The sequence below is a fragment of the Cinclus cinclus genome, chromosome 4, assembly GCF_963662255.1.
Source record: "Cinclus cinclus chromosome 4, bCinCin1.1, whole genome shotgun sequence".
NCBI lineage: Eukaryota > Metazoa > Chordata > Aves > Passeriformes > Cinclidae > Cinclus > Cinclus cinclus.
The window spans coordinates 70,413,646-70,429,992 of NC_085049.1; positions in this window are offsets into that span (position 1 = coordinate 70,413,646).

The window sequence follows — 16,347 nt, forward strand, 5'->3', positions numbered from 1 at the left end:
AGAGGCATGCCATAGAGACCGAAAAATGTGGCCTCAATTTCTAAGTCTCCTTGACTTCCCCCATGAGCTTTAAGCAATTTTCTTGTGTCATATCCCATCTTGCAGGTAGGGAGCTGATGTGCAGAGTGGGGGGACTTTGGTGCAGCCAGTTCTGCCTCACCAGAGAGGATTCTTCAGCCTTGATGTCAGCAAATGCCCCTCCAGCATCCACTGGTGTGTGACTGAGAGCTGCTTTTCAGTGCTGCTGTGACAGAAGTGCCCTGAGGTCTCATCTGTGGTTGAATCCAGTTTAAAGGCATTGGTGAAACCTGTTGATTTGTGGCATTCTGGGCTTGCAAGTCTGTCAGACTACGTGTGGTTGAAGAGTTTTGTAATTCAGACAGCAGAAGAACAGGATTTCTTCCTACTTGGTTACAATGCAGGTATTATGGTTGTATTATGGTTGCTATCAGCAATGTGATTAAGCAGTGCAAAAATGCATAAAAATCTTTTCTAGGCCATTGTGTGAAGATGGCAGTGATTCCCTACCAGAAGGAAGGAAGAGGAAACAGATTTTGCAAAAGCATGGCTTTTGCAAATTTTCCATGGCTTTTCATCTTGAGTTCATAGCTCTTCTAGGAGGTACAGACATTCATTAACAGCAAGTTAATCTTGTCCTCTCTCTCTGCCCCACAGCCTGTCCCTGTTCATTGCAAGCCCAAATAGATCATACCAAATCCAGCACGTTCATACCAGAAAATGCATGGTGGAAGACCTGTGAAGTGCTAGCAAGAGATTTCCAATAGTAATCAGAAGTGGTCAGTACAACTGAGACCCATCTTTGTGGTGCTGTTGTTTGGTTGGGGGGGTTTATTGTAAAGGCATGGATTCAATTTCAAATGAACAGGGAAGTCCACCCAAAGGCTCTGTGCTTCTGTACTTAAGATAGTGTGAACTCTTCCCTGAAGTTTCCTTAGCCTGTTTCTTCTGCTCATTGGTCTCACCTAAGTTCACCTGCTTGCACACGTGCAGTTTTGGAACTGTCATTACCCCATGAGATAAATAGAATGTGCTCTAAGGACTCTGCAATATTGAACCCTCCAGCTCTGAATCTGGCTTGCCTGAGATCTGAACTTCTCACAGAGGGTCTGTGGTTCGTGACTGTAAAAAGAGTGTGAAACTGGCTAGAAGTGGGTGTGGTGCACAGGATATTCTCCCCCAACCCATAAAATGGCTTAAAGAAAATCGGCATTCAGGGAATGTAAGTGGAAACATCACCCTATGGCTCTGCCCAGCTTTCATGTTCCTAAAGCTCTGGAAAAAGTTTCCATTCACGGTAACAGAAACACAGGAGAACTAGGAAGAACTTACAGACCAGAGAAGCTATTTCATTCATCCTCAGCATGGACTTTGTTAGAAGAGAATTTCAGATGTCAGCAAGAATTTATGTTAGACAGGGGTAGTGTGGGTAGTTGTGTTCAGTGAGAAATAGGATAGCTGCTCTGGGCTTAGTCATTTGTGTTTAACTGGCACAGTGCTAGAAAGTGAGGAATGAACTAGCTGATCTTCAATTCAAATGTGTGTCCTGGGAAGAGCAAATAGAAGTTGATCCACTGTGGCTTGCTAAAGTCAGTGAAAGTTCCTAAAACTGATGAGTTTAGACAGGCATTCATGAACAATGTAGTCTGCAAAACCTATTAGTTTGTGCACAGAAGAGAAGCAACCTTCTTTTGGGCAAATAATTGACTGCTGTTGCTGCTGCTTTCAATACACAATGTTTATTAGGACAGTCCCAGTCTTCCACGTAAGAGTTGGCTTCTGGATGATCTCAGCATTTTAAGTACGAATAGTTATCTCTGTGAAGGGCCAGGCTTGTGCTAGGGAAGATACTGTACAGCCTCGTGTTAATCTCTTCAGTTAAGATAACCTGGGGGAGAGAAGTGGCAGGACACAGGGTGTGACAAGCAGGACACTGGCTGTGGAGGCTGCTGGCGTTGACTCTGGGTAGAGCTGTGAGCAGCGTGGTTTGTCTTAACCATGAAGTGCAGGATGTTCTGGCTAGAAGCCCCTCAGCAAGCGGGGGCGAGTCTGAGCCCTCATTCCCCACGGCAGAGCGGGATCTGGCAGGAGAGGACAGCAGTACAGCCATGTCCCTTTTGTCCCCTCCACAGCCGCTCCAGGCTCTCGTTAGCAGAAGTGTTTTTCAGCAGGATGCACACGTCCATCTCGCACCTGCACTTGGCCTGTAACCGAATTAAGTTTTCCTTTGACGTTGGAAGTTAAATCTGTTTGCAATGGGACCAGTTCCTGCGAGTATCCAAAGCGCTGGGAAGATTTCCTGCAAAAAAAATGGTGCATTTTCCCAAGCGCTGCAATCCTTATGCCTTGTCTGGTTCATAGTCCAAGCTGGCCATGATCCTGGAGATACCATAAGCTAAGCCACTGAGCAAGGTCCTCCTCATAGAGCTTCCTGGGATGCCCCTCTGTCCCTTGGATCCTTGCTCCTTGAAACGTTTTAGTTTTCATAGGCAGGGGGACTCCGTGAGACTTTTGGGCTGAGGAGAAGGGTTAGGAAGGGAAGGAGAAGGAAGCAGCAGCAACAGAGGGAGGAGGGAGTCTGTAATTCATTTGAAGTGGCTCTCAGCAGGCAGTGTTTCCATGCAAGCACCTCTCTGACTTGCCCTCAGCAAAGCACTGCTTGGGGAAGGATGGCAGCAGGGCTTGCACTCCCTCTGCTCCTTCCAAATGTTGGAGTGACTTTCTACCTCTAGCTTAGGCAATTTATCAGGTAAGGAATACTACTGAGGACTCCAGGCAGAATACACACTGTAACATCTTAATCAATTTCCCCTTCCCCCTCTTTCACAAAAATACTTGCCTGCAAGGGCCCGTACTATTTTTTCCTATGTTGGCACAGGAGCCGTGGGTAAGGAGATGATGCTAGCAGCTCATTTTGTGTCTGTATAATAACTCAAGACTCTCTTACTCAGCTAATTAAAACCAAAACCCCTCTAGCTACCCTGAAAAATGTAAATAACATTTACTAAAACATTGTTCTGTGGTATAACCAGCACCCAAGTTACAGAAAGGCTGTTATGAAACAGGACTTTGCTTGTGAAGAAGTGGATGGCTGCAAATCAAGTGAATACTGGGCTTTCTTCATGAAAGCATTAAGCTGGAGACAAACAGAAGAGTGTACAGTTAAAAATGCATGAAATGCAGAGGCAAGCAGCTGGCAGGGGCCAAAGCACTCTGAGCACCTTTGCATTGTGCTTTGCCCATCTCTGGAGTTAGCACAGATAGACAGGGTGTGGAATATGTAGTTAAACAAGATTTCTTCAAGGGAATTGTGTTCTTAGAACAAGTAGCAAGATAATAGGAAGGAAAAATACATCAAAGCAGGAGAAAAAAGTTTTGATGAGACAGGAGAGTGTTCTTGAATCTCTGGCTAAATGCACAATGCCTGTCCAACAGCAGATCTGCTGTAATGTAAAAAATCCATGAATGTGAAGCCAGGAATAAAGTCAAGTCCAATATTAGGACACAGCTCCTGTGTATTCAAATTTATATCAGAATCCAAGTGTGATTCACACACAGAATGAACAAGAATGAACCCTTGGTATAAAAGTGAGTGAAACTCCTTGCTTGTTCTTTGCACCTGATAGAGATGCTATGGAACAGGCCTGATTTAATTCTTCAGCTGTGGCAATGCCAGACTAGCTTGAAAGAATTTGATCCAACTTTTGGGCACTCTAATATGATTATATAAAATCTCTAAAGATAACTAAATTAAGAATTCTGGAATTACAAAAGCATATAAAGCCAAGTGCATACTGTAGCCTTGCAAAGCAGACAGCCATCCTAAATACCTGTTTCCTGAAATATGGAGACATTTGAAGAAATGCTTCCACTTCAATGCAGAAACAAAAACTTTCCCATTCACTAAAAGGTCCTGCCAACACTGTTATAGTTGGCAGGGCCTTGGAAACAATTCATAAAGGGTTTCTAAAAGTTCCATATGAGAATAGATGTTTTAAAACGTATTTTCTTTGCATTGTCTAGGAGTTAATCTCATTCTATAATCTCAGTTTAAGTAAATTGTCCAAAAGAATCAGATAGGCACAAATATCCCACGGAGTCAATGTTTGCTATCTTGCAAGCAGGCTAGGATCAAAAACATCATTGCATGCCGTGGTCAAATCAAAAATCAAAATGCATCTCTTGTTTTAGTTTTGGGAGAAGATTCTGTCTCTGTGTCCAGTGGAAAGCTTTGTTCCAAGATGTTGCTTTATGTCAGAATCCAGCCTTGTTTAGTACCCAGAATTTGCACAGCTAACGTGGTTCTATACAGAGTAAACTGCTCCTGGACCTACAAGCTGCACAGTCTGGATGAAATTATCAGGTAGTAGTTACCAGTTTGATTTATTCTTTCTACCACTCTCACTCTCTGTCAAACCCTGGACATCCTGTGTTGGTGAACAGTATGAGACATGAAAGCTGACAGACTTTTTACAACCTTTTTATGAAGGTTCGTCTGATACAGTCTGGATCAGTTGGTTTTTATCCAGTCAGAGCAGTCTCCAATTCCTGAACAGAGAATAACTGGAGTATGTTTGGCTGGCTCTGCACTAAAACCAGTCTGCACATTGAGGTACTCCTTCCTTCTGCCTTCCAAAAGCCAATCCCTGTTGTCTTTAGCCCCCTAGATGTGAACATGCTGGTCAGAGACACCTCCCAGCCTGACAACAAGGGAAGGTCTCTGTGCCAGCCCCAGCTTTCTGGTAAGAGACTAGATGAACTTGTTAGCTCGACACAATGATGCCGTTTATTCTCCCAGGACAAGACTCCACTCTGCTTCAGACACCACGTGTGGCCCTGTGTCTCTTTCAAGACAGCTGTGTGGAATGGATGCTGTAACTTGATGAACAGTTTGGATGGTCCTTTGTTTTAAGATCATTTTATGGTACGTGTACTGCGCAACTCGTTAATGCTGAGTACTATTTCTAATTTCCTGTGACTGGTGTTATGGACATTTTTGATCCTGCTTGAGAGAAACATGTGTTTTCCAGCAACAGATTATTGACTACCTCAAAGAAATTAGTTACACTCACTTCCTCTTTAAGGAGAAGGAAATGTCAGGACCACACATAGAACAGGTGAGTTTTATAAGCTCTTAGTGACAGCAGAGAACTAGCACTGAAGGGAAGGTCATGCTTCTTCAAGAAGTTTTTGGATGTTTTGAAGTCTAAAGTCCTGTAACCCCACCACATCAGACTAATTCCTTAGCAGGGCTTCCCCCATTGATGGTAACAGATTGCACTCCAGCAACTCAGCCTAAATTTATCTGAGGAATGTAGTTAAGATGCTACAGCCAGCTACTCTCAGTGTTTTTGCAAGGGCTGTATGTGAATTTCATACAGGCAGATGGTCTACCAAGCATTACAGGCTTGCTGAATGGAAAATGAATGACTGCTATCATAACTGCTGCCTCTAAATGGTTCTGGGTCGTTTAGGGAATGACTTGTCTGAAGCATGACCACGACTACCTGTTGGAGGGCAGTCCGAGTCTTCCTCTGTGCACTTAAAGCATTGAAAGCAGTGGAGCAGGAAGCAGTGATGATGGTAGATTGTATAAACCTGGCAGGGAGGGGTGCTGTTGCAGAGCAGAGGCTGGCCAGCATGAAGACACACCAAAATACTTGGAAGGAAACAGTTGTGTGGGCATCCCTGAGTCCTGCTGCCCCCCAGAAGGTGGGATGGATGTAGAAGCCAGCACAGGAGCATCCCAGCCTTAAGGCAAGGAGCGCTGGGAGTCTGGGACTGTGGGCATGGAGGAGACTGCACAGCACAGAGACTGCAAACCCACACAGAGTTTACCTGAGAGCTCAAGGGTCTGTGGCTATGGACAGGGGCACCTGGGCTTGAAGGAAAGGACCTGTTTTGCTCAGTCCCCAAGAAGCTGAGTCTGGCACATTCTGCCTGCGCCAGGTCTACATCCTAGTCTGTCTAGGGATAGATAAATAGGTGCAGTGATTTGAAGGGCACTTCTGAGTTTAGCCATTGGTATCTGCCCCCCAGGCCTCCCAGGGCACTCTAAAATGTTGTTTCCAGTGCCCCAGTCAGTATCTACATGCTGACTCAGTGTAAGGAGCATGCTGGGAGCCCATTTACCACAGCTTATAAAAGGGGCTTTAAAGAGCTACTGCTGCATTAAAGAATGGCACAGACAAAACTCCTCCTGTTTTGCAGACCTTCTATGAATGGCTGCTTATTCTAATTTACTGCAGGATGTGTTTTATAAGTGGGTAAGTTTGGCCCAAGTGTGTAAGTGAGAAGCATTTGAACACTTACACACGCCAGTGGGAAAGACCTGGACGTTTCCACCCCACACACATCTGCTGGATGGGCACTGGCACCCTTGCTCCTCAGGGTGGCAGCTGAGGCTCTCCTTGCCTTTTCTATGTGGCTGAATTTTTGGGTCTCTGTTCTGAAACAGCTTGGGGGGTCTAGAAGTAGAGGGAACACCCCCCTGGCCAGACCTGCAGTCTGGACTCTGTCTGGGACTGTGGCTGGCACAAGATGGCACAGAGGAATTGCCTGTTTTACTCACCATCTTGGTCCAAGCAGGAGGGATTTAGTCCCTGTTCAATTTTTTTTTTCCTGCCTGTTGTGAATTGGATGTTTGTGATTCCCCAGTCCACTCTGAGTGCAAGTGCTGAGCCCTGACACATGCAGGGTAAAGAAGGATCAGCACAAGAGGTCACTTCCAGAGCTATCCAGTTTTTCCACTTTCCTCCTACAGATAATACAAATCAACCAGTAAATATTGCTCTTGCTTTTGAAACCCTAAGCTAGGACCTGTACAACTGCTGCTAAGGGTAGTGCTGACAAGAAGTCAGTTCAGCTATGGATAGAGATTTGTTTTGACAGCCTGCTGAAAATAGCATCTCAGAAACCACACTGCTAGGTGGTTTTAGAAAAGCCAGTTTTTGAGATGTTTCTGACCAGCCAGCTTGTTGCACTGTAAATAGTAATCACTTTGTTTAGCTGTTTTTCAGAAAGCGGCCGTGCCTTGAGGACAACGCCATCGCAGGGCACCTCCTCACAGGCTGGCCATCCCTGCAGGCTGTTCTTATCCAGCCAGTCCTGGGGATGCCATCGCTCACTCAAGGAGCCACCCTCAGGTGCCTCAGGGCACCGCTTTCCGAGCCCTCTGTGTGCCCAGGTGAGCTCAGTCCAAGCTGGAGTGTTTCCTCTCCCACAGCTCCTAATGAGCCCCAGCCCTCACCGATAAACCCAGCTACACCCCACTGACTGAGAAAGAGACACAAAACTCCAGCTGTGCCTTTAACCAAAGAAACTTCCTTGGGAGGTAAAAGGTACGTGGTGTAGAAGTCCTAAACTCTCCTGATTCAAAACCCGCTCTCTCCTTTCTGAGAGGCTTCTTACATTTTTTCCTGGAGGTGGAAATAAGTTGCAAAATGCTTTCTCTGCCCCCGCAGGGCAGTACCCTCTTGCATCCCTTCTCTGCTACACTCACTCCTGTCCTTGGTGATGTCTGCATCACGGGGACAGCGAAGACAGAGAACTTTCCCTCTGGCTGAGATGTCTATCAGATCCCTCTGCCTGTGGAGCACAGGGGTCGTGCTGCACACGGGCTCTGTGGCTCAGGCTCTGCCACCTCTGCCCTGGAGGCAACCTCTGGGTCCCTTGACTTCTCTGCATGCTGTAATTTGCAAGATGAACAGGCTGTCAGACCTGAGGGGTGTCACTAAGTCACGTGTGTGTCCTGCTTTGGGTTTGCTTCTCTTTCAACCACCCTGTAGAGTTCACCCCTGACTATGAGCATCCATTATGGGACCCAACTTGCTTTTGGGGATCCCCGTGATCAATTTTTGCCTGAAGCTTGCCCATCCTGCTTCTGCCCTCCCCTTATCTACTTAGCTTTGTGAGTGAATACTTCCTCCTGGAAAGCTTTTCACCTTTTCTTATCTTCTTTTCATTTTCAGAATGGGATGTCTCTGCCCTGAGCAAGGGGGAGATATCCTGCTGCCTCCTCCCTTTGTGCTTCATTCTCCCTGCCTGCCCTTTTCCTCCACCTGCCCTTGGCTTGTTTTTCAGAGGATGTTGAGTGTCAAATTTGGTTGATTTGTTGCAGTCCAATTAACTGATTCAATCCAATTAAGCTATCTGAAGTTATCTCTGTAATGCGGTGGCTTTGTTAGTCAGTTCCATTCCCTCCTACCTTGCAAAAATTTTTGCCTCCAGCTTCCTCCTTCCAGATTTTGGCGGTAGATTTCCACTTGGTTCTTGGCTGCTTGATCAAAGCTTGTGATTCGGACTGCAGATTCTGCAGATTTCCTTCAAGGACTAGCTCTTCCAGCTGCCTCCTTTCCTTGGTTAGCCAAGTCTGCCCACAGCTTTTCTTCCTCCCCAGACTTGCAATTACTTTGACAGCTTGGCAAGAAGGTCAGCAATGCTCTATCTCCTTATGAGACTTCTCACTTGTACCTGAGCCTGGAGAGCTATCACCATCCTCACCATCCTCTGCCTTGCTTTGGCTGAGTGAAAACTGCCCACAGAGACATATTTTTTTCTGCCATTTCTTTGGCTTTCTGCAGTCAAAATCTGAAATCTGAAATTCTGTCACCTCCTCGAAGTGCCTTTTTTCTTTTGTGCTGCCTGCTGGTACTGTAGATTAAGAGGTAAGGTTGTTGAGGACAAACCTTTCTGAAGAAAGAATGGATGATTCTTTAACCTGGAAAAAAAACTGCCTCTAGTTTCTTGTTTTTATTTAGCAGAGTACCTTATACCTATAAGAAAACCCTTCCTGGCAGGTTCCTCTTGCCCCCTATGCTGGCTGCTCCCAGCAGAGAATTTCAGGCATCAGACATTTCAGACAAAAAATAATTTGCTTCCCTAGGTGCTTCCATTCCCAAGCATTCCTATTTACCTTCTTGATTCCTGTTGAGAAAGATGTCACAAGATAAAAAGCCTGTCACACTGAAGCATTGCTTCCTAGACACCATGAATGCTCTGCCAACTACCTAGCCTTGCTGTTCATTTTCTCTCAGCCAGCTGTGTTTGTATTCAGGGCCATGCAGTAGAAAATGGGATAAAGGAGATGGATGTACCTGCTCAGGACTCTTAGGTTCAGTAAGAAACTTCACAGAGCAAATTCTGTCCCCTAAGTTATCCCACCTGAGACCAAGCCTACACAACACTCTCCAAAGGAGTTATCAACCTCCTCTTCCCTAAAGATTACTTTGAAATCATCAGTATAAAATCTGGAACTGCTCCCCACACTGTTAGGAAAGATGGGGGTCTCAGTTCAGAGAAGAAATCTCTTTTGGGTTTCCAGACAGGGTCTCCATTTTCAGAACTGCCCCAAATGATGGGATGAGGGGGGATAACTTTATTGACAGGAAACAGCCTGTCAGGCAGAGAGGGCTGATCTTCTTAATGGTGTCTTCAAATCACCTTAATATAAATCCCCATGGAATAGTCTTAGTAGCTTTAATAGGTATGAAAGCAATAGTGCTGCAAAGAGCCAGCAGTGCTTGAGAGGCTGCATTAAAGGTGTTTAACAAGTAAGAGAAAATGGTCATTTTGCTGCAGAATTTGAGGAATCCTTAAGAATTTAAGAGAATTACCTTCCTCTTAAGGAATTTGAAATGTCAATTAAAAACACTTCAGAAAGGTTATTATTCTCTGTTAAGCCCTAGTGGATTTCTTAGGCTGGGCTATAAATTATCTGCCTTGTTCCTAGGAGTAAGCCAGTTCAGGGTCCTGTCTCTCCTAGCCTCATATCTTGAATACTTCATTCTGGAAGCATGAATATCATTGTATTGATTTTGATTATCATAAAACTTCGCTGTCGTTTTTTGAAACCATCTGGTATTTGGCCTAAAACATAAAATTGCAAAAATCCCATTTCCTTATTAATGTTCATTCTCAGAATTACCAGTTTTCAGAGCATTTGCACCTTCAGAAGATTAACATGCTGTTATTTACCTGGGTAACTGGTACAAGCAGAAACTAAAGAACTGATTTGTTGTTGGCATTTTGCTCTGAAATTGTACTTCTTGACAAAATCTTATTTGCAACTCTACATCAATTAACACTTTTTTCCCCCCCCCCTTAAATATCTCCTGATAAATCTTTTCAAAATCTTTTGGCCAAGCAGCGAGCCAAGAAAGTAAATTTTTAAAATTACTCAAATTACAAAAAAAAGCATTTTGCATTAAAATCTCAAATCAGGAACAGCTGCCTGGGTTTTGTCTTGACAACTGCTCCTCACCTAAAAACAAGTAGCCTATTTGTGTTTACTTATTCATATTGAAATGTTTGTTTATTTATTAATATTGAAAAATAACACAATAGGATCCGATGTCTTGGCTGGCAAATGCCCTACTTTTCCTCTTTGTTAGCACCTCTGCCTCAGCATTGATGATACATGTATGTTTTATGTTTAAAAAATCCTCTTGGTTCACTTTATTACTACACCATTGACACAATTTAGTTTCACAGTAATTAAGAGACCAGGCAGGGAAGGTACCAGTTTAACTGGAACACAGCAACGGTCCAATTAGTTTTCCACATGCATTCTTAAAGTAAATGTTTTTTAGAACTGATCTAGATGAGGATAAGTCCTCTGGTCTAAAGCTCATATTCAAGGTCACCTGGGATCTGCATGAAATCCCATATTCCCCCCCTTCATACCAAGCTCTGAGAGGAAAGGAAGATGCCTAATTCTTTATAACAGGACCTTGTGAAATGAGGCTTTACCTGCAGTGTAAAGATGCATGCACTCTTTCAGATATCTGCATTTTCCAAGTTAAACTCCCCAGGTTTGTCCCATGTTGGGAGCTATTTTTCATCACCCTCTTTCCAAACGCTGAGGTCAAAGTGTCCCTCTGATGCTGTGGAGAGCACACGTGGCTTGCTCAAGGGGAAGGGGCTAGGGGAACCTTGATGAAAGCTCATTAGGTATTTAAGTGCCTTTTATTTATTTCAAAGCTGGCTATCAGCCAAAAATGAAACCTCAGACCACTGTTGAGTTACAGCATAGCCCTGAAATGTCATCAGCACACACTACAAGGGAACCAGAGATGTTTCAGAAATGATGGTTGAAGGTTTGACCATGTTTTTCATTTCTGTGTTGCAATCTGGAATTCTGGGGATAGAAGGGTTTTTTTTTTTTTCCTCTGAGAGGACAGGAATGACCAAGCTGTTCACAGGCTGGAGCAGCACTGTATTTGGAAACTCAAATCCTCCCCAGGTTACAGCAACACCTGTCCTCACGAGATTCAGAGTGGAAGGGCACAAAGCTGTGAAACAAATACCAGAGAAGTTAACCTGACCCTGTTTTTTTTGCAATCAAAGCCCACCCTGAGATGTTCAGTGAATGTTCAGTGTGGTGGTGATGAGGGCAGAAATTGATTGGCACTGAGAGATCCATTGGGTTCTGCTTGATAGTTAAGGGAATTCTCCCTGGAAATGTCATTTCATTGTCACTTGGAGATTTAAATGCTATGCTAGGCAGTACTGGACTAGAAATGTCACCAAGGAGCCTTGAGAAGTGTGCTAGAATAAAGAAACAGGGAAATAATGGGGGAAAAATCAGGAGAACCACTCCCTTCAATCAAAAAGAAAGAGGCAGATGAAATCAGATACATTATATGTAAACAAAAGTTGCCAAAAGTGCTGGTAGAATTCCCTAGGCCAGATAAAAGCAGTAAAATTATAGAAAATTTCGAGAAATTATTAAGCATTTGGTACACCTGTGGCTCACAAGTTGAATGTGATTTGTTTTAGTTGTGTCTAGAAGGAAGCCCTGGTAGCAAAGGCGACACTCTATGGTCATTCAAAAGGAACCCTCCAAAACTCAAATTATAACCTCGAGGGTTCCCTGTGAAGCATTCTCCTGTGCTTTGTGCCCAAACTGACTGGTTTGGCAGCACTGAGGAAGGAGATGGGGTAGAATTAGCATGGATTTACAAGCAAGGAGAGAAGGTGTAGGACTCAGACCTCAGACTAAGGTAAGGAAAAGTGGCTTGTCCTGCTCTCTGAAAATTCACAGAGCTTAGCTAGTGCTGTTGATGGAAGCAAAATGATAATTTCAGCAAAAGTTCTTGGTAAGTTTTGAATTTGGTGCCTTAATCAGGAGTAGACTGAAAGGGTCACTATCAGGGGGAAAAAAATGAAATCTTAATTGGCATTATTTCAGTGTTTTAGAGTATTCAATAACACCTGCGTGGGGTGCCTGAGCTGCAGTTGACTATGTGGGAAACTTTAAAATTTTTCAGTAGTTCAAAAGAAGGAAATCCATATTTGGGCTCGGTTTGAGTGCCAGCCCGGGAGGGAGTAGCTCTCAGTTTTATTGCAGTCACAGCCTGTAAGGGTGCTAAGTCATAACTCCTTAGGTGTTACCTTGTATATCACATGCTAATCCGTCTGACACAGTTTCCAAAGAGAATCTATTTCAACACAACCAGCCAGCCGCCTCGTGAAGCAGCTCTTCCAAAATTGCACAAAAGAGCGTGAACCCAAAGGTTGTGATGACGCGACTTTTTAATTCACTCATTGTGACGCTGCAGGAAAAATTACATAAGACATTGATGACTTTCAAAACGAACTTTAAAATTAACCCGGAGCGGAAAAAAAGTAAAACTTTCCCTGTTACTCGCGGAGGCCGCGGCGCTCCCCCCGCGGGTTGGGTGAGGAGCGGCAGCGATGGTGACAAACCCCGGTAAGAGCGGGGGGGACGGGAGGGGAAGGGTCGGGACGGGAGGGGAGGGGACGGGACGGGACCCGGTGAGAGGGAGCGGCGTGTCACCGTGTGTCACCGGGGATGGCAGGACCGCCTGGCGGGGATGCTGCGGGGCTGGGTGGGCTGTGTTCGCGGGGATGTTTTGGGGTCTGCTGTGTTTCCTTACTGTGTTTGCAGTGATTTTGCGGTGCTGTGCTGTGTGTTGCGGTGATGTTCGGGGGCTGTGGTTGCGGTGCTGTGCTGTGTGTTGCGGTGATGTTCGCGGTGCTGTGCTGTGTGTTGCGGGGATGTTCGGGGGCTGTGGTTGCGGTGCTGTGCTGTGTGTTGCGGTGATGTTCGGGGGCTGTGGTTGCGGTGCTGTGCTGTGTGTTGCGGTGATGTTCGCGGTGCTGTGCTGTGTGTTGCGGTGATGTTCGGGGGCTGTGGTTGCGGTGCTGTGCTGTGCTGTGTGTTGCGGTGATGTTCGCGGTGCTGTGCTGTGTGTTGCGGGGATGTTCGGGGGCTGTGGTTGCGGTGCTGTGCTGTGCTGTGTGTTGCGGTGATGTTCGCGGTGCTGTGCTGTGTGTTGCGGGGATGTTCGGGGGCTGTGGTTGCGGTGCTGTGCTGTGTGTTGCGGGGATGTTCGGGGGCTGTTCCGGTGCCGGTCGGGGCGGCCCGAGGCAGGTGCGGGGGAGCGGGGCGGGGCGGGGGCGCGCGCCGCGTGCGTGAAGTCACCTCCGCCACTAGGGCGGGCCCCGCCATCAGGGCTGGCCCCGCCCCCGGCCCCGCCCCCTCCCCGCCCGCGCGGCCCTTTCTGCCTTAAAAGGACAACGGGGCGCGCGCGGCCGGCGGGGCCCGATTGAAGAGAACGGGGCCGTGGGAACGGCGCCTGCGCAGGGCGGCCGAGGGGCGGGGCGTGGGGCGGGCTCCGCGCGGCAGAGCGCGGGGAGCGCGCAGCGGCGGGAGCGCCGCGCACCGCACGGGTGTTGGTGGGCGCAGCGCGGCGGTGAGTGATGCCTTCTTCCCCTTGTCCCGGGCGGGGAGGGAACGGGCGGCTCCAGCTGAGTTTCCTGGCTGCTTGTTTCTTGTTGTTCGGGGTTATTTTGTTTTGTTTTTGTTCGCTCTTGGTGGGTTTCCTTTTTTTGGGGGGGATGCTGGGATTTATTTTTTTTTTCTTTCCAGCAGCCGGTGGTTTCTGTTCATTCTAAATTACTCCCCGGGGCTCGTCCGCAGTTTTGCAGCGGCAAAAAGACTTTGCCGCCTTGAAAGATTTTGATACGCGTGTGGCTTCTGTGAGCGGCGTTTTCCCCGTTTTTTTTCTTCGGCTAGTAGAGTTTTAAAGGATATGCGAAAAGAGAGGAACGCCCCCCGCATTGTCGCGGACTCATCCTTAGAACTCTGACTTCTGCCCCCCCCCCCCCATCCCAAAGTACGATTAAATCTCCCAAGTCTTTAGGAGGAAAGAGTAGCTAGTTCCCGATAATTTAACTCCGGGGATGCGGAGTTAAAGATGCGGAGAGAGTTTGGAAAACCGGGCTGCAGGGCGCCTTTCCCGGGCCGCGGCTGCCGTGGCTCGCCACGCGGGCGGCGTGTCCCCGCCGGTGCTGAGCGGGTGCCGCAGGTGCGGCCCCGGCGCGCCCCGCAGCGCACACCTGTAGCGCCCGCGCACAAGTTGGTGCCAGCGGCGTGGCGGAGGAGAGGGAGACACGCCGGTGCCCGCCATCCCTCCCTCCCCGTGTTTCACGTGGGGAGAGTGGGGCAGTTCTTATTGTTCCCGGTTTTCATTCCTAATTGCGGGGGGGGGGGGGGTCCGAGTCCGTGCGCGCTGCAGAGGGGCGAAACGGGCGGCCGCGGGCTGGTGGCACACGTGCTGTCGGTCACACAGGTCGCGCCGCGGGGCCTTCCCCGTCCTGCCCCCGGCCCGGTGCGCGACGTTGCCGGCGCGGGGACGGTGCGGCGGGCGGCGATGGCGTCCGGCCGGTGCAAGCGGCTCCCGTTCCTGCCGGCGCCGACAAGTTTTAACTCGGGGCTCCGGAGGGCTGTGCGGCGCGGGGCGGCCGGCGTGCCCACGGCGCGGCACGTAGGCAGCGCCCGGCTGCAGGGAAAACAAAGGGCTCGCATGTGCTGCGGGCGGCGCGGCTCCCCGGCGCGCCGGGGGAAAAGCGCTCGTCCGCGCCCGGCGGGGGCCCGGCACCGAGGTGGCGGGTGGCGGTGGGGTGACACTTGTCGTGCGCGGGACGGGTGTTTTAAAGGGGCTGCCTGCGGGTTTTGGAGGAGTTTGGAGGGGCGGTGAAACTTTGGACGCGCACGCGGTCCGCGCGGCACCGCGCTGCGCGCACGGCGCTGGGGCGGGTGGGCCCCGCCGGCCGACCCGGGACTGCCCCGGGGTCCGGGGGGTCCGCGTCGCCCCCGCCGCGGCGTGCCCGGGGCGGGAGGTCTGCGACGGCCCTTTGAAGTGAAACTGTTGCCATGTTTGAATTACGTCAGGGCCGAGCCATGAGGAACCGGCGCGGGGCGGGGGGGGAAGGACCGGGGGGCGGCGGCGGGGCACGGCCGTCAGGGCTCCGGAACGGGGGTCCGGGTGCTCGGCGGTGCGGCCGCGGCTCCATCCCCGCTTCCCGCCGCTCCCCCCGCGCCGGATGGGGCGGCTGCTCCTCGACCGCGTGGTGGGGCGGTGTTTGCAGCGCGGGGGCCGCCTCGCAGCGCCCACCTCCGCGCTCGGGGCTTTCCTCCTTGGCGCGCCGCCTTCCCCTTCCTGTGCTCTTCTAATTTATTTTTAATTTTACTCGTCTTTCGGCGAGTTGAGCGCTTGGCAGTCCGGCGCGGGGCGGGGGGGGTCTGCGGCCGCCCGCGTGTGCGCTCCCGCGGCTCCACCTGACCGGCGGGGCCGCCCGAGAAAGTAGGTCGTGTACCACGGGGGGGTCTTTGTTCCCGGCCCCGGCCGCCGCTCCAGCCGCCGGCGCTAACGGGGGGAGCGGGGCCGTGCCCGGGGCCACGCGGTTCCCGGCGGGAGCGGCGCGACCGAGCTCTGCCTTTTCGGGCGTTTTTTCCTACTGGCTTTTAGGGTCCGGTGGATTTTTTGTTTTGTTTCAAAGTTGCGGTCTTGCGCCGGGAAAGTTGTCCCCGTCGCTCTCTCGCTTTGGTGAGATAAAAGTCGCCGTCTCCTCTCGTACCGCCGTGTCTGAAGGGATTTAAAGGGACCTGCCAAGCCTGTTGTTTACTCGGGCCGTGCCCGGAACGCAGCGAACGAGGCTGAATCCCGCCCGCCTCGGAGCCCCCCCAGCGGCGCTTTCCTGGCGGGAACGGCCCCGGTTCATCCTACAAAGAGCCTTGTACCCATCTGGTGGCCCATCCTTCTGACCCTAAATTATTCAATGAACATTACCATTGCAGAACACTTAGGTGCTGCCCCCCCGGCGCGGTGGCCGTGCGGGCTGCGTGCAGCTGATGCAGGATGCTGCCCGCTGCTGTGCCCCGAACACGTGTCGGGGCTGGAGACCGGGCCCTGTCCCCTCGTGGCTGGGAGCGGCAAGAGAAGGCCCAGCATCCCGCACTGAACCCGCAACTGCAGCAGCACTGGTTGGGCTTGAGCACAACCCGCGATGCTCTTGTTCACT